At 42.3% G+C, this 12,060-nt stretch overlaps 1 protein-coding gene across 2 annotated transcripts in view; it reads right to left on the reverse strand.

The window, feature by feature from the left end:
* rhobtb4 (Rho related BTB domain containing 4) overlaps positions 1-10,821 on the reverse strand; it is a 41,804-nt gene extending 30,983 nt beyond the window's left edge. The window contains exons 1-2 of one of the 2 annotated variants that reach the window (XM_085787095.1): positions 10,656-10,821; positions 9,836-9,975 (exon numbers count right to left, since the gene is read on the reverse strand). The gene's annotated coding sequence lies outside the window, so the exon portion shown is untranslated. Of the gene's footprint in view, positions 1-9,835; positions 9,976-10,070; positions 10,298-10,655 lie in introns of those variants that run through there. The other variant, XM_085787096.1, reaches the window with a different exon arrangement.
* Between the last annotated feature and the right edge of the window lie 1,239 nt (positions 10,822-12,060).

Consider the following 12,060-nt stretch of genomic DNA (forward strand, 5'->3'; position numbering starts at 1 on the left):
GTGTAAAGTGTCTTAAACAGCATATTGTGTTCCTGGAGTAAATTAATATGGTGATAGCAAGTCAAAGGTGGGATAATAGAATTAGACTGCTTAGGCTATGTAAATGATTTCCCTTTGGGGATTAATAAAAAAAAAAAGTAAAAGTAATTCTTATTCTTAAAAGAGGAAACCCCACATTATACTCAAGCAAAGTGGTGATTGTGTCCTATATCTATCATGGATTTTCTTAATATGGATAACCTCTGAATGTGAAATGATTGAAAGTTTGAGATTAAATATATATCTTTAATTTAAAGCTCTGAGACTAAAGTACTGAAAACACTATTTTCTATTAAGCTTTACTGTGGCTGCCTTGGTAGTATTCATGACAGGTATAAAATAATATAGGGCATGTATTCATTGGAATAAAAGACTGCTAGTCTGCTACCATGTAATACAAGACATACTGACTGTAAACTAGTGTTTGCTGTGGTAGTATTTTATACACATTATTAGTGTTTAGGGGAGCAGTTCCCCTGTGTAAGGTGTCTTCATTCTGTTGCAGTGAGATGCTCTAAAGCACTGTGCACTATAAGGTATATTTGTCACTAGCCCAGTAATGCAGATTAAAAGGTTGGCCAACAACAAAGTACTGCAATGTAATCTGCCAGGTGGTCTTTCCAAGTTAGTTGGAATCTATCACTGGACACTGGCATCCAGCTACTATCTGTGGTGATGTTGGAAATGTCTGTAACCTCTGTGAACCTCAGACAGGTCCACAGCTACTCTCACAGTCTGGTGAGGATGTATCAGAGTAAACTTTGAACCGTGGTTGAAATCAGACAACAAACAGGAAAAGGTGAGGGAGGGCAAATAGAGCTCTCATTCCTCTTGAGATCTGCATGACAGAAAGAGATCCAATGTTTGTCCTATTGTATTGTCTTACACGGAGTACAGAGCACTGAATTTAATGTTGAACTGCTCAAATTTAAGAATAATGTGGCAGCAACCAGGAGGAGGAGCAAAGGGGAAATGTTTAAGCTGAGAGGAGAGAGATGCATTTGGCCTCAGCACAGGTCAGTCAGTATTCCAGAAACAGCCTGATCAAACAGAAAGCCGAGCCAAGTCAAACACCTCTGGACTTCAGTCCGGCACAGAGAAGCAGAGCTGCAGTCCCGCCGCGATCACACTGCACACAGTTACCATCCCTCTCTGCAGAGTAGTGTACAGCAGATGGTCCTAACCTTTTTGGCTTGTGAACCTTTTAAATGAAGCAAAGTCCGCCTGGCACTTCCCCCCACACCCAGGTTGCAGATCCATGATCAGTTAAAGTAAAGAGGGATTTATTTGTGTGATTTTAACTGAATAATGAAATATTCTTAAAAAGTAATTTAAAAGAAAAAATAAAAATAAAAATGAACACTTATGTGTTGCTAAAATATCTGATACCTGTCCTGTCCTACTAAATATCTCAAGATTTACCCTCCAATTGCTTTACTGTTCAGTACCATACCACGTTTGTATCTTTAATCAGCTGATCAATGGTTTAACGAAGATAAGTCAGTGTTTAAAACAGTAATATCTGATCCAGTTATCCAAGGGATCTTTGACAAATTTGTTGTGTATAATGTAAACTGAAAATATCACATATGCTGTCCTTTTTCAGCTTCACTTCCAGTTTTCTTTTTTACACTCGAAGACAGCTATGTTGTGTCAGGCTAATCTAGTATCCATCTTCCTCTATTTAAAAATGCTGTTGCTCACGCATACAGAAATAGAGAGGTGCAAATAAAGACGTTGGAAAGAAGGGGAGTGCAAAAAAAAACTCACAGAGAGACTAAGACACAGACAGACAAATAAACCACATAACAGAAAGTCGAGTCAGAACAGGAAGGGCTTTTGTTGTGTTTACTTCAAATAGCCTGCATGTTTATCCATTGGTGCTGCTGAGTTCCTCACATTGTACAGCACTTGCACAAACAAAAACAAACCTGAGGTGAAACCCTTGCATCTCACATCCAGAGCAAAACAACAATGCATTTATCTCAATGGCTACGCAATTTTGATTTTATTCAGTTGAGCACTGAGTGGGCTTTATAAACCTGAGAGTAGTGGAGTCAAGTAATCCTCCAGTTGGCCTGAAAACACAGATAGCTAAATGTTCTGATACAATTTTCACCTGGCGGAAGTGGAATGCAATATCCTGCACACTGCTTGAATCTGTCAGGATGGAGGTCATCATGCATTTCCAATTGTGGGGATATTGTTAAAGAAGACCACACACACACACACACACACACACACACACATTGATGATACACTATTCACAGTAGCCATCCTAAAATAGTGTGATGGAAAAATCTATAATGGTGTCCGGTTATTTCCGCACTGCTTCCCGGTGGCCTGGTGATACAACCGGCATACAATGGTCACCGCACACTGTGACCACATGTCATTCACTTGCCAAACTGGAACACAGCCGCACATGCTTTAATCATTTGAATAAGGGCAAAGGGGCAAGAGGGTGGAAGCTCTTTTGGATGGTGCATTGCTGTTGATGCCAGCTAATCCCAACCACTTGTGAACAGAGGTCATACAGACAAGAGAAATGTTCAAATGAAACACTGAGATACTCTGGTTATGTGCACACAAAATGCAATCTAAACTTATCTCAGAGTAATCTGTGTCATTCTATGTGGTGTTTGACCATTTAGTTTATAACTATAGTATGTCCCTGCCCCTACTGTATTACTGATCACTGGAAGTAAAATGCAGAAGTCAATATTCATGCAGAACTTGACCTCCGTTGGGAAATGCATCCGTATTAAGTAGCACATGGTATTAAAAAGGAACGATATTGATGGTATGGATTAAATATTTATATTGAAATAAGAGTGATGTGTTCTAGTCAGAGACAAAAGGGAGAGAGAAACAAAGAGAGAGATTATTTCACTGCCAAGGACATTTATATTGTTTGTCCTTTTATGACCACTATGGATTTACAAAGTGCCTTGTGTCTGCAGTGCTTCTGGTTTTTTTATGGTCTCCATGAACACAACTTGTAACACTACATCATGGAGCTATTTCAGTTTGTTTTCTGGGTTGGGTAGGGGTTGAGAGTGGGTTCATAAATTTACTTCATTAGTGGATAGATGGGATGGAAACCATCTACATCACACATAAATGTCAAATGCTTCAGCTTTGGAACAGACATGTGAAGATGTCTGACCAGAGACTCACAAAAAGATATTTAATTGGGACACATCATGCAATCGGAGTTGAAATCCTAACATCTTACTTGGGGATATTAAAGCAGAAGTAAGTGATATATTTGTGTTAATATAAGTCTTAAATAGTTATATCTTCCGACAGCAATCACTTACATAGAGTGTTTGGTCTGAAACACGGGTCTGTCAGTCACTCTGCTCTGCTCTGAGCCGAAGAGAAAACATTTATCGTATCCTACAGTTTTTATCCAATGAGGAGAGAGAACGGCATGCAGGGCTGTGTGTGCAGCCAAGGAACGTCGTGAATGTGGCAACGTAGGGACGAGGACTGCTATGGTGCGTTCAAGGAAACTCGTATTTTTCCGACCGTGAAGTGGTACCAGTTCGATCTGGTACGAGTTCACCGGTCGGAAGTTACGAGTGGCCGTTATAGTGACTTTCACCGGTAAAACAGGTCGGAAAAACACGAGTGGGTTGCCTGAAACGCTACAAAGTCGTAAGTTGTGACTTGAAGCTGTAATTTACGATTTCAAAAGCCTGCCTGGAACGCAGCATTAGCGAAAACGACTGGACCACTTACTTCTGCTTTAAGGAAAATACATGAAAAAAAATCCCATGTATAGAGAAGAATAGTCTAATATACCACATATTATATACCCTAACCCATACATATACTAATACATGGTATCAAGAATTACAAACTACAAAAAAGATTAAGATTATTAAAAAAAAAAGCTTCCGAAGGCGAACTTCCTTTTTTTTTTATAAGTATATATTTTTGGGGAGCTTTTTCGCCTTTAATTGATAGAACAGCTGAGAGAGAGACAGGAAATGGGAGGCAGAGAGGGGGGGGGTGACATACAGGACAGGGCCACTTAACGCGGGATTCGAACTGGGGCCACCTGCAGTGAGGATCCTAGCTTCAACACATGGGGTGGGTGCTCTACCAACTGAGCTAAACACTGCCCCAAGGCAAACTGTCTTGTAGCAGAGGGAAGAATATTTTCTATCGATATTTTCTGGAATAAAATGAACTGAAATGAAGTGTATTGCCTGACCAAGTGCGCAATTACTAAAAATAGGTCCAAACTACAAATGGCTGACCAAACCACACTACATGTGGTGAGTCAATTTAATTTCAGATTTCCATGTGGGAGCAAACCACATGGAAACGGGAGTCAGACAAACACTGACTAGGATGATGATGACAGAGCTCTCATTTGCAAATGGCTACTCTCGGTTATCATATCTGAGTCATGCAATCTGGTCTACGTTAGTGTGTGAGTTAGGGAGTAAAGAGAGATAGAGTGTCAGTCAGGTTGCATCAGCCTCCAGAAACTGCAAAAAGGCAGCCCTCAGTCAAATGGCATGCATGCAGTTAAAAACAGAGAACAATGTCTGTGTATAAAAATAAATGTAGAAGGAAACACCTTATCCGCATGACACATGCACCCACACAATTATAGAACACACACAATTACAGATTTAAATCCTGTGGTTTCATCAGTGGCTTGGCCAACACTGAAACTAGTCTGACCCTGATTAACAAGAATGGCACCCTTGGGCGTTTTTCTCTCACTACAGATTAGTTTAAAGCCTCTGGCTCTTACTACAGCACAGGCACAGACACAAAGACGGGCAGGGAGAACAATGATTTTGTCAATGTGTTTATCATGGGGTTTACATATAGGAGTTGCATCTCTGTGTGAGTCACTGTATCTGTATATGTCTGCTAATTAGTTTGGGAGCGTCTTGCGTTGTGAGATTTTTGGATGCATACCTGTGATGTTGCTAGGGTGTGGGACTTTACACAGAAGGAAGAAGTGTAAAAGGAAAATGTATTGTGAGAAACAAGATGCTTTCTCAGCCAAGCCTATGGTCACAAACAAATCAGGGTGTAATCACTGTTCCATTAACACCATCAACTATTGCTGAAATGACACAAGGGTATATGTCTACAAGACACGAAGCGTACATCTCCCAGAACTTCTTTCCTCTGCGTCTCCTGTGGACAGGCAAGAATGTTAAACTGTGAACAAGCGCTCGCTCTCTCATCCTCACTCATTCTCACACCAAGGCACAGCCAATCACTGATGTTGCTGAAGGTGCTAATTGGGATTTCTTAATTCTCAGTTAATGAAAACCACAGCCTCTGAATAGTGTGTGTGATGGGATGTGACTTGTTTTTATTACAGGAAGGCAAGGTGGATAGACAGGCGGACAAGACGTGAAAACAAACAGGAAGATAAAGAGACAGACAGCCAAGGCTTAAAGGCACTGAAAATGAAAGACGCTAGAGATTACGACTGTGTGTCAGCAACATAGAAGCCAAACATATTGGTCTGTTTGAATCCATACAAACATGAGAGATGGCTGATGAGGGGAGGGTCAGCCTCTTGACTCCTGTAGGTGATGCAAAGACAGAATCACACCCATAAACCATGCAAGTACCCCAGAATAAACACACACACACATACACACACACAACTACCAGTAGTATAAAACCCTCAGACAACCTCCTATGGTGTGAAATGTAATCTGTGATTGCAGCACACACACTTGAATACCTAGTTGGCATTTCCTCAGTCATATGACTGTGGAGCCAAATCACCCATGGGGATCGGCTCTCTGCCACAAACGAGAGGAGCAGATGCTAAAGAAAGAGACACCCAGGGATCAAATTGCATATACGCAGAAATATGCATGCATAATCACACAGATACACATGAAGATATTTCTGTTGCAAGTGATTTCGCTACACTATCATGTAACACACACACAAACATAAACTGTGAAGAGCTACAACCAAAGAACCAAGCAGAGAGACATATGGTGACACAAAAAGTTTAAGGCAAGACACAACCCACTAAAAACTGTCATTAATTGCAGTCCTGAACGCATCTAGAGTGAAACTTTTACTGCGTAAAAACCTTTGACCCACAACTCTTTCCCCATATTCTGTCAACACTGAGGTTGTGTAATACACCTCCCTATCAGTGAAACCACGCTGGGACACTGGACACAACCCCCTGTCAGACTCTGGCCTCGGCCCAGCCTGGAGCTGTCTGAGCAGCCACCACCGGATGAGGGCACCCTGCCTGACACGGACTGGCTCTTTTATCTCCTCGCGCCCTCTTGGTCCGGCCCTGCCCCGTCCTCTCCTCACTGGCAACACAACACCTTCTTATCATACACACACACATTCACATGAACACAAAAGCCATTCCATCACACAAGAGCTGTCTGGCCTTGTAAAGGTGTGTTTTACTCGCCACATGCAGAGAATCAGGAGTGTGCACAAAAGCCTTTTCCACACATTTGTGTTTGATTTTACAATAATATCGTTTGTTATTGTTCTGTATACCACACTAATAATCTCATTTGTTTGCTCATTGTAATTCAGCTGCAGAGGCCTAACTGTAATTACACTCACTCACACACATGCAGTCAAAACAACAGAGTGGGAGTACCATTGACACAGTGCAGTGGATTACCACATAAGAGGAAGTTAAGACAGATGTTCAAACGAGTTTTACATGTGGAATCAGTTTAAAAAGAGTAGAGTTTTGTTTCTGGTCTGAGAAGTTACGGTAAAGTAAAGACTGCCTGTGTGGTTGATTGTTTCTATTTTAATTCCTTCTATTCAAATCCTGTATTCACCGCCTTTCACTTTGAACTTAGAGAAGGGAGTTGGCGAAGGTTCAGGCATTTTCTTTTGCTCTCTGATTTATCATGTTTACTGCCATATGCAGTCCAGCGCCTGACATTCTCCCTCTGCCTTGCTCTCTTTCTCAACCTCTCCTTGTCTTTCTCACCCCCCTAGCCTGCCCCGCTCTAATTTCCCCTCAGCCAAACCCCCTTTCGTGTCCCTCTTCCTCAGGATCTGTAACTCCGACCGTTTTCCTCCTTTCTTTCTACTCTGCGTTCAGTTTCTCTTGTACTCATTTTCAAACAATCTCCTTCTCTTCTCTTCTCTTCTCTTCTCTTCTCTTCTCTTCTCTTCTCTTCTCTTCTCTTCTCTTCTCTTCTCTTCTCATGAGGCCTATCTTCCTTAACTTTCCCCTAGCTCTCTCGCTCTGCTTTCCGCTCTTGCATACACATTCTTTTCTCACTGACACCCTGTTTAAAAAACAACCAAAGAGGCAGCCAATAAGAGAAAAACAAACTGTACAGTTGCCATCACCAGCACAATCACTTGCTCTCTCTCTCTCTCTCTCTCTCTCTCTCTCTCTCTCTCTCCCAAATTTACTTAACAGGACAAACATCATGTGGTGCTGGTAAGAGAAGAAGACACTGTTGTACAATGACTGTGAGTCTCTGTTAGTTTCTCTGTTTTTTTCCTCTTTTTCTATGTGTGAATGCCTGTACAAACAACGCACACTATCCAACCCATGCGAACATCTCACAGTCGCCCAGTCATTCTGAAACCAGTGGAGGGGTGGTGTGGGCTTGAAGCATACTTTCTATGTGTGTGTCTCTGTGTGTCAGAGTACGTACACTCAGTTTCCCTCGCCCCCTCCTTTCCTTCTTAATTCCTCCCAGGCCATGGTTCTCCTCTCACCTCCTTTCATCCACCTGTCTGCCTCACCCATCCTCACGCATGTTGCCATTCATCAGCACCTGCAGCCACTTCAGGTCTTACCTGCACCTCATAGACTAATTAGCCTAATTAGACTATACACACTGGTTTACTCTGCTTGTGAGTTTGCATTTGGGCGCTTTTACCTGTGTTTCTGGCTTCAGCCATAACAGTGCGCACATATGACAGTGTCCGTGTGTCTGATATTGCTCAACTCACACTAAGACACAGCTTCTTATATGACTTCCAGCTGTGTGGACTTGGCCCACTAGTCGGCCATCCAAGAAGCCAGGAATGTTTGGTGTGCAACCCAAATGGAAAGCCCCACTTACCCATACACACACACACACACACACACACACACACACACACGTCCAGCCTCCTCTGGAGACAACCTACTCCTCAGAGCAGGGGCAGACAGAGGGACGGGCCTCACCCCAAAGGAAGAATGGTTCAAATTCCACAGCTGATAGAAAAACACAAAAGAGTGGGACAGAACGGAGGAACTGATGTCAACTGTGTCAGACCACCACCACCACCACCCCCATCGCAAACACACACACACATATATATACAGTATATACACACACCATTCTTTCTAGGCTCACAGAATAGGAAAAATAAAGAAAAGGGAAGAGGAAAAAAAGTCAGGAAATATTTTACTCTTGTGTGCATTGTTGGTGTGGTGGGTAACCAGCAAGGTTTGGCTGCTGTTATCAACTTTCCATCCATGCTTTGACCTCTGTGTGCTTTAGCACATACCGTACAGTTACTGTGTCTCAAATCAGATTCTTAAGTTAGTACACTCACATAGGCCTACTCAGCCCGCTTGTGAATTTTGACAGGGTAGCGTTGTACTAAACGCTGCCGCTGTGTACTACACAACTTTTGACTATGGTTGTCACTCCCCAAAATCGCATGTGCAACCTAAGTAGCTATCCTATGTTTTATTTTCCTGTGTTATTCCCCCGTTTCATGCAACATAGTTCTGAGGCCGCACATCTATATACCGACGACACACTCTACTCCTTCAGCCACCGTTTCCACAAGTTTGGAAAACACATTACTGGTCCCTCCCCTTGCCAAAATGGGTGAAGAAAAGAGGTGTCCATCATTTCACACTGAACTTCTTCACCGTTTTAAATGCACCATCCAGGTACTTACAGCACACTGGATGTTGCCATTATTGTCTGCGTGCCCACATTTATGCATTCAAAATAGCAAGGGTAAGTGCTGAAGTACATGATTTGAGACACAGCCAGTAAGTGCACTGGCCACTGCTCTGTAAATGCTAGGTGACTCCACTCTAGAGCTACGTCTTCAAGCTGGAATCACCCAGGATGTAGGCAGTGATCTGATTTCTTTAAAGCAAACATAACTTCTGACACACAAACCCTGATTTACTGTTTTACTACCAAAAAGAACTAGATTAAAGGAGTTCACAGCAAACAAAGCCGCCTTTTCCAGCCTGTTTAAATATTGCCAAAGAGAAAAAAAAATACAAACAGTTTTACAATTTGAGCTGCTTATAGTGCCAATTTAAGTATTTTGCCATCATCGCAAAAATATAATTTTAGCTCAATATCTCAATACTTAGCTCAACTGTCAATAAAAGCTATTTTTTCAAACACATGAACAGTGTAACTGTCCATTTATGATAGAAACCATGTGGCTTTTATCACAGTTTTGCAGAGTTGGTCTTTGGTTGGTATAGAGTGACACACCCATTTTTATAAGTTTTCGTTTAGAAAAACAGGAGTAGCGTTTTATTCACGCAAACTTCTTGTGGTATTGTAATTATGGTTATAGGCTAAATGACAGATGCTTTGGGAGCCCCCACCCACCCTGCCCCCCTTCAAAAAAAAAGAAAAAGCTTCAGAAATCTGCCCGGAGCATAAGTTGAAACCCTGACTGAGAACCACCCAAACTGACCGAACCGTTATGCAAACCCTCACAGTCCTGCTACATACCCACATTGGAGGCCGCTTGGCTGCGAGCACACACAGTTTAAATCACAAGTGAAAACACGGAGTTTGTCCGGAGCTCCTACCTTTGAAAGACATGCACCTCTGGAATCAGATCTGGTCTCTTTCCCCTCGGCGTCCACTCTCAGCTCACACCTCTCCACTGTTCCTCTCCCTTCAGTTTATTCTGGGGCTGCGCTCGTCTCTCTCGCGTCTCCCCATTAAACTGCACAAAAAAGGCACAAAACACATGCGATCACTTCAGGGCATTCCTCTGGATGACAACATCTACTAATCAGAACTCAAAATGTGTGTTTTTACACTTGCTCCGTTTCAGCTTGGACTTGAACGCCCTCAAATTATCGGCTTCGTTTCTAAATTCGCGTGTTTGGTGAAGATCTGCCAGAACTGACAGAAGAAAAACACTCCCGACTGTTGGAGCTCAGAGACGCCAGGAGGAATGTAATTATATGAAGACTGCTGCATATTGCAAAACGTGCAGACATGCTCTTGTTTGCAGGACCGCTCCTCCGCTATTGTGCTCAGGGATCTGTCTGGGCTGTTGTCCGGCTGTGGTCCTGATGCGAGTTTTTTCCACGTCCCTTTGTTGTTTCTGTCACACCTACAAGAAGGGAGCACATGGAGGAGGGGGACCCTTGCCTGGACTTTCTTTTGTCTGTCTGTTTGTTTCTACACAGCGATGCTTATTCGATACAGACACAGAATACTCTTTTTTCCACGAAATGTAATCAGTCCGCGTGCATTTTCATCCTCATCCACATCCGTCTGATCTCACCTAATCCCATCTTCTATTCATTCTTTTTTTTCCTTTTTTCCTTTTTTCTTTTTTTGCTCTCTTGTTAGAATTACAACAATCATAAGATTTTTATACACGTCTCGTCTCACCAAAATTTTCGCCTGAAGTTTAAGTCCTCGCTGGGGAGTGGACTAACGCTGCCGTCTCTGTGTCTGTCTGACTGTCTCTCTCTCACACACACTCACACACACTCTTCCTCTCTCTCTCTCTCTCTCTCTCTCTCCTCTCCTCCCCTTTCCTTCTCTCGCTGTCTCTCCAGAGCGGTGGCAGAGCTCAGTTATGTTTCACTCCTGACCAGCCTTCACCGAGAGCACGCCAGCGCCTATCAACGAGCGGAGTGACGACAGCCTCATTGCGAGTCACCAGTGCCACACCCATCCATTCATAAAGTAGAGAGTGCCAATCTCCAGACCGGACAGTGCGCATGGCGAGGAGGGCGAGGTGGAGCATCCGTGCTATATAGGGATTGAGAACTTGCCTATGATATTCATTGTGTCACATATTACACATTTTAATACTATTGTATGATATAGTTTCACTGTAATGTTGGAGAGGGTATCTTCAGATGCTTGTGCAAGCATGTTTTCAAAAACAGTTTAACCTATAGCTTAAGGGCTGTGTGCAGGAATGAAATACCAGTCAGCAAATTACATTGCATCATATGGGGCAACTTGTGCAATTTTATTAAAGGTCAAACAAATTGAAAAAAAAAGGTAAACTGTTAATCTTTTAGGGTAATTTTCTTATACAAAATGTGAATTTGTGCTCTTCCTCTTTATTTTATATGTCTTTAAGACTGGCTGAAGAAACTTCAACACATCACCTCTGAAAGTCACTTTTTTTCTGAAGTCTTATGGAACAAAGCATGCAAATGATGTAAACTCCATTTATAAGTATCGGGTAATCGATTTGTCTTGTACTGTGTGTCACTTCATATAGGCCTTATACTGTAATAACAATGCCATTAGTAAATATGTCTTACTTGATGTCTGATGCTTCTCAGCAGGTCTTCCTTGCTCGGTTGGTCACTGCTTGTCAGTTTCTTGTGCACCTGGTTGAACCTGCCTGTTTGTGGGATGTTATACAACATTGCAAAGCCTACAGTGTGCACTACAATGGTCACATGTTTACACCTTTGTGTTTGTCTTTAGGTTTGTCCTCAGAACAACTCATCCGGTTCATAATGAAATTGTTTGGTGGGTGTTGAGTCACGACTAACATTATTGTGTTGTTGATGAATTGATTAGATCCCCACCCACAGGGTTGTACCGATACTTAGTTTTTTCTAAATTGTTACCATCCATCAATCGGTTGACCTGTGTGTGTCCTGTTTGTGCTGTTCATTTATGTAAACTGGTCAGCTTATGTTCAGTTTCATTAATGTTAATTTATCCATATTTTATAAAGATGTTACAGTAAGAATACATTCTTAACTGGGCACCCAGGTGATGTCATGTCAAACCACAACATCTCCTATGGGACAAATTATTCACT

The sequence above is a fragment of the Trachurus japonicus genome, chromosome 9 (genome assembly GCF_045865225.1).
Source record: "Trachurus japonicus isolate A0001 chromosome 9, Traja_1.0".
In the NCBI taxonomy this organism is placed as follows: domain Eukaryota; kingdom Metazoa; phylum Chordata; class Actinopteri; order Carangiformes; family Carangidae; genus Trachurus; species Trachurus japonicus.